Source organism: Diadema antillarum, unplaced genomic scaffold (genome assembly GCF_040938485.1).
Source record: "Diadema antillarum isolate AM-2024a unplaced genomic scaffold, OU_Dant_1.0 scf00000074, whole genome shotgun sequence".
NCBI classification, from domain to species: Eukaryota; Metazoa; Echinodermata; class Echinoidea; order Diadematoida; family Diadematidae; genus Diadema; species Diadema antillarum.
The window spans coordinates 3,620,056-3,626,055 of NW_027270963.1; positions in this window are offsets into that span (position 1 = coordinate 3,620,056).

Sequence of the window (6,000 nt, forward strand, 5' to 3'; positions counted from 1 at the left end):
ACATTGCATGTTTTGAAATAAATACTTTCTCTTACTTATACATTGTACTTGAAAGCATGAACAACATATTATTGGTGTTCAGTTTTTATATCTAAATAGACACATAAAAATACGGGGAGATAAAGCAAAGATGCACACGTACATACCCTGCCAAGTATTGTATATATATATATATATATATATATATATATATATATATATATATATATATATATATATGTATATGTATATATATAATAATTTCAAACATATGAATAGCAATCTTGCTATTAAACCGATTAATCTATTTACGCATAGATTAATGCATTGAATAACATGACATCAAACTTCAGAAATTGTAATGTACTCAAACAAGTTGCTGCGACGATTACTCAAGTGAGGGGGTGTATTGATATCGGTGCCAGGTCGAGTACCTATGTAGGTGCTCTACAGTTGCATCAGGAACACGTCTTTATAGTGTTGCAGTAGAAGTCATTGTTCTCTGTATCTCTTCAAAGTACTTCTGCAGTGTTGTCATCACAAAAAGTTTTTGTTCAGAAAACTGTTTGTTTTGTATGTAGAGGTCGAAGGTCGACATGGAGGATTAATCGACTAGACCTTGATCAAGGGGCTTAAATCTCGATCATGCACGTCAGGTGACTATCCTGGAACCTAGTTGTTACGTCTGATAGTGAAAACGTATTTGATTGGAGCAGACAGTTCGTGAAAGAACGATTTCGCGGCAAAATCAATCTTTTTTTTGGGGAGGGCGTAGGAGACAGGAGAGACGTTATCCCGTCTCACCAGCGCCGGAAACATAAACTATTTTAACTCTCCCACTGTCTTCCCCTCTCCCCCCCCCCCCCTCCCTCTCTCTCTCTCTCTCTGTACGATGTACACATAGATATCGCACATAATTATTTCCATCACGCGCATAAGCATATTATGTATAAAATGTGCCTTGAAGAATCATTTGACTAATTGTAGTCAGAAAAAAGAAAGTATTTTCTGTCATGAATGAAAGTCAGAAGACATGAAGCATCAAATTTCTCAATCATCTCTCTGATTTTGTAGTGGTCAGTGTTTTTCTTTTTCGCTTGGCTCAGAAAGAATAAACAAACAACAACAACCACACCATCAACAACAACAACAACAACAGCAACAACAACAGCAACGATGTTAACCCCTTGATGTCCAGGTCGGATGCTGTTGAAACTGTGCAACAACTCCACATATCGGATGATGAGTAAAATAATATTATGTACCTCCGAAACAGAGATGTAAATGGGGGGGGGGGGGGAGGACTGAAATAAAAGTATTTTTGCTTGTCACTCCTCAAGGCGATACCTTCTATAAAGTGGAAGATAAACAAAAATTGAGGCTGACTTCCTCTTCTCGAAGGATAGATGGGGCGAAAAACTTTTGTTTCTGCTGTTGTTGTTTTTAAGCACTTACTTGTTATGGTCGCACGACCGTGTAACTCTGGCCTTTAAAAAAATAAAAAAATATTGGTTTGGTCAGAATCTCCCTCTTGAGCCAAGGATGAAAATGACGTCATGCTGGGCGCATGTGCAGATCGGCAACACTTTCCTACATGGGAAAAAACAAACATACAAACATTCGGTCTTTATATAAATTCGGCGCTTGATGCATGCACTTCTATCACAACACGGGTGTTTATAATTTCGCCACGGCATTATAGCCACTGGCGAACATCTGATTTATTCATCCGGGGACGAGTTGCATTTTAGCGGTGAGTTAACGTCTCTTGTTCTTAAGATTTGATGCTTTGATCTTCAACATGACTGCATCCTATCGAAAGAATTGAACAGTATTAAAGGTGCTAATTGCCATTTCTCGTTTTTGTTTCTCTCTTTTTTCTTTTTTCTTTTTTCTTTTTTTTTTGGGGGGGGGGGTGACTCTCCGTTAAACTTCACATGAAATTTGTGTCAATATTTTGCATTTGCATCATGCTTTGAAATTCAATCAATTAAGACGGTTGCCTATTCATTGGCACCATTCCGTGCACGTATTGAGCCAGTAAGAAAGAAATGAATGATTAAATACTTGGTGACACATGAATTTCAACCATGATTATCAACGTCTAACATTTTTTATCTTAGGATATCCCATATCTTCACCCCTCTGCTTATAATCTCTTGCATTCTAGTTTCATCTTTTTATTATAGATACAATGAACTTTATAAAGTCATTCCAGTGAAACACTGATTTAATGGTCTGTGTTGCTTGTATACCAAAAACTGTAGCACCAAGGTGATACTCGCCTAGTACCTCATTGATCGCACTGAATGCGTGGTATCGCTGTAAGGGATTATTATCGTTATGAACTATCTTCAAGATCGTCTGTCCAAGGACTATTCTTTAGTATTGTGAGATAAAATAGAAGGGAAGAGGAAAGTAATCATCTTGTTTGACAGGAACGAAAATTGATATGCTTGCATGCTGACCAAGAGTTTCGTTCTAAGTTCGTGCTATGTGAATACACTATGTCATAAACGTGTCACAAAGCCGGACTTACAGTCAGAGACTCCAACTCTCCCGTTTTCGACTGGAAATCTCCCGCCGAAAACCCATTTTTGCAAAATTTCCCGTTCTCCCGTTTGAGATTTAATTTCTCCCACCCTGGCTCTGTGTCTCCCGTTCGAAAGTATTTCTTACTTATTGCTATTGTATGTTACAAAAATGAGCCTTATATAGCACCAGAGAGCATCTAGAACCCTGGGAACTTCGCGCTTCGCACACATCAACTTGGAGTCTCCCGTTTGCTAGAGGTTTCAGGCGGGAGAATCTCCACTCAGAAGGTGCTTTGGGTTGGAGTCTCTGTACAGTTAATGAATTTTTGCCATCAGCTTAAAGTATACTGTCGATTCATTTGTGCGATGAACTGTCAAGTGCACGTCTATATTACTCTTAGTGCGCTTCCACGATTAGATTATGCTTTAGTCCTTTAGTTATACACTGAACTGTATTTCATAGTCGTTTGATTGGCATTGGGATGATTTGTCCAGCAATATCTGTAGCTTTTATATCGAGGTTCCAGCTTCATAGTCATGTTTGGGACAGCACAAAAGTTTTATTTTCTTTAAAACTTGTAACTTTCCGAGTTCCCTCCTGTATTAATAATGTTTTGATCCATGATGTAACATAATGATGCGAATAACTTATAGATGAAAATAAAACAAATAACTAAAAACAGATATTGCAACGTAACGTTGTAGCCATGACACTTGAAGACCATTTCACTAGGTGTACATGCTAGTCGCACTGTAATCCAAACGTTCTCCGGTATAGGTGCCCCAATGAAGTTTGAAATTACTGTGCTCCAAGACCTTTATGGTTCAAGAGACATTACATTTGCCAGAGGAGTGCAGGAGTATATATATTGAAGGTAATTCGAGTCCGTCAGTGAAATCAATCGCTGGTGGAAAATAATAAACAAACGTGAGAAAGCGCAATTGATGTTGCGTCTGATCACGCCAATCGACCAATGGCTCGTGAGCAGAGCCGATAATAATATACACGGAGGTAGGTGATGCTAGTGGTTGAAACTTTGTGGTACGAGGATTTTACCCTTTTCCACTTTTCTTCGCTGTTTTCCTTGAAAAGAAGATCGCTGAAGAACAATGGCTCTCATGGCTCGTATCGTTTCCGTGCTCGTCTTGGCTTTCGTCGTCGTCGACGGTGTCATTGGGTGTGTCATGAAGAATGGCGAAGGCTGGGATCTGACGGCGAGAAAGCAACCTAGTCAACCTGGTCAAGGGGTACGTGTGTATCATAAAGTGACCAATGAAAGATAGTCTGTACACTTAGAACATCCGGGTCAGAACTGACCCGGAAAGGGTCCATTGGGGTCACACCCCGTTCCGGGTCAGAAATGACAAGAAAAGGGGTCAGATATTACCCCATTCAGAGTCATGAATTGGGTCAGGTGAACCCCATTCCGGGTCTTCATGTTATTATGTCATTGCTCTGATTCGACTGTGTTAAAATTTCACTTGAAGAGAGTCCGTCATTCGTGATCACAGATTTCTTCCCAACGCACTGCGTACACTGCGTATCACCAGGGAGGTGGAAAATATCTCTTTCCACCTTCCTGGTTAGATATAGGTCTCCATGTCTTAGTTTCTTTTGTTTCTCCATTTTGTATGTATATTAGTCAATCAATCATAGAGTTTGTTGTATTACGTGTGGGGGGAATGCACCCTACAAGCACTGCTATTTAGCATTCGTCCCCACTTCCAGCAATTTCGTATACTTACAATATTTTGTAAACTTATCCTTATTTTGTATCATGATGAAATTTAAGTATTCAATATCTATCTGTTTCTACTGCAAATGGAAAAATGAATGGATGAATGAATGAATGAAAACGCATTGAATGTAATTTGTTATATAAAAAAAAGATGCTGGCAGGAGTGAGTTACTGGATCATTTGTAAGGGAGAATATATCTTTCAATTTTTCAAATTCATGAAATTCTTCCGTCGAGATGTTTTTCATTGCAACTGATTGACAAATTGCCCTACATCGACGTAAATAAGCACTGAATTGATCAGTGTTTTAGTAGTAGCCATGATAAAAAAACCACTGATCAATTCAGTGCTTCTTTACGTCGATGTAGGGCAATTTGTCAATCAGTTGCAATGAAAAACATCTCGACGGAAGAATTTCATGAATTTGAATAATCAATTAAGCAGTACCCGCTGCATGCTGTAAGGATTAGAACCAACACTTGCTGTCGGGCGAAAGCTCGGTGGTCTAGTGGAGATGACGCCTGTCCGGTGATCAGGAGGGCGTAGGTTCGAATCCTGCTCGAGTATGTACGTCTATGATCTTTCTTTATTTTTATCATGGCTACTACTAAAACACTGATCAATTCAGTGCTTATTTACATCGATGTAGGGCAATTTGTCGATCAGTTGCAATATCTTTCAATTTTGTTTACAAGTCAGTAATTGTCCATTTCAATCTTTCTCTTCACATTTCAGACACTTCCTTCAACGCCAGAGTGAGTATTGATAGAAAACACATGAAAACCATTCATACAGTCAATTCTTGCTGAACTTGGTAACTTATCTCATGCCCTCACGATTTCTTATTTCTTATTTCTTTAATTTCACAAACAGAATTGACAAAAATCATATATTTCAGCTGCATAAATATAAATCTTGCCCTAAAACTACTCAAAATAAACAAGGGACAATGTTAACCCTGATATATCTTAGTATGAAAACATGGTTTTATGTGCTTGCATTAGCTAAAAAATTACAATTTTCAAAATTTTATATAAAACGTGATAAGAAAAAATGTGAGGGTATGACATCATCAACTCGCTCATTTGAATATTCGTAAGGACTGGTTAAAAACGTTTTCCGAAAAATGTGAATGTTCAAAGTTCCATGTCTCCCTTATTTCTTATCCGATTTTTGTCATTTTTGTATCGTTCTGTGGGGAATATCTTTCTCTTTCTCTTGAAGTTCGTATATATTTTGGGTGGATTTTCTCTTTAGATAAAAACGTTGCCGTCTATACTGTAAAGGACCGGATTTTGAACATCAACCCAAAAGGATGGTATAGTAGGCCCTATCGGTTGAGATATGGATTGGGCATTGAACTTTTTGAGAGATACCAAGAAACTACTTACATACCAAGAAATAGTACAAAGCACGCCATTCTAAGAGGACCTCAAAGTTTATTAGATTAAAATCGGTTTTGAAATGTCTTAGACATCAAAACACAAAGTAAAACAAAGCGATCGTTTTAAAAGGTGGGTCAACCTTTTATTGGGATCGCTCTGCGTTGGATTTTCAGCCATTTTAAAACCAATTTTCATCAAAAATGAACGTTGAAATCCTCTTGGAATTATACACTCTTTCCCATTTCATTAGAGATTTCTCATTATCTCACCAAATATGCCAGAAACCTGAAGTTTGGTCTCAACCGAAACTATATGATCCCTTTTAAGTGCTTTTGCACTATAAAACGAACCACCACCTAATAC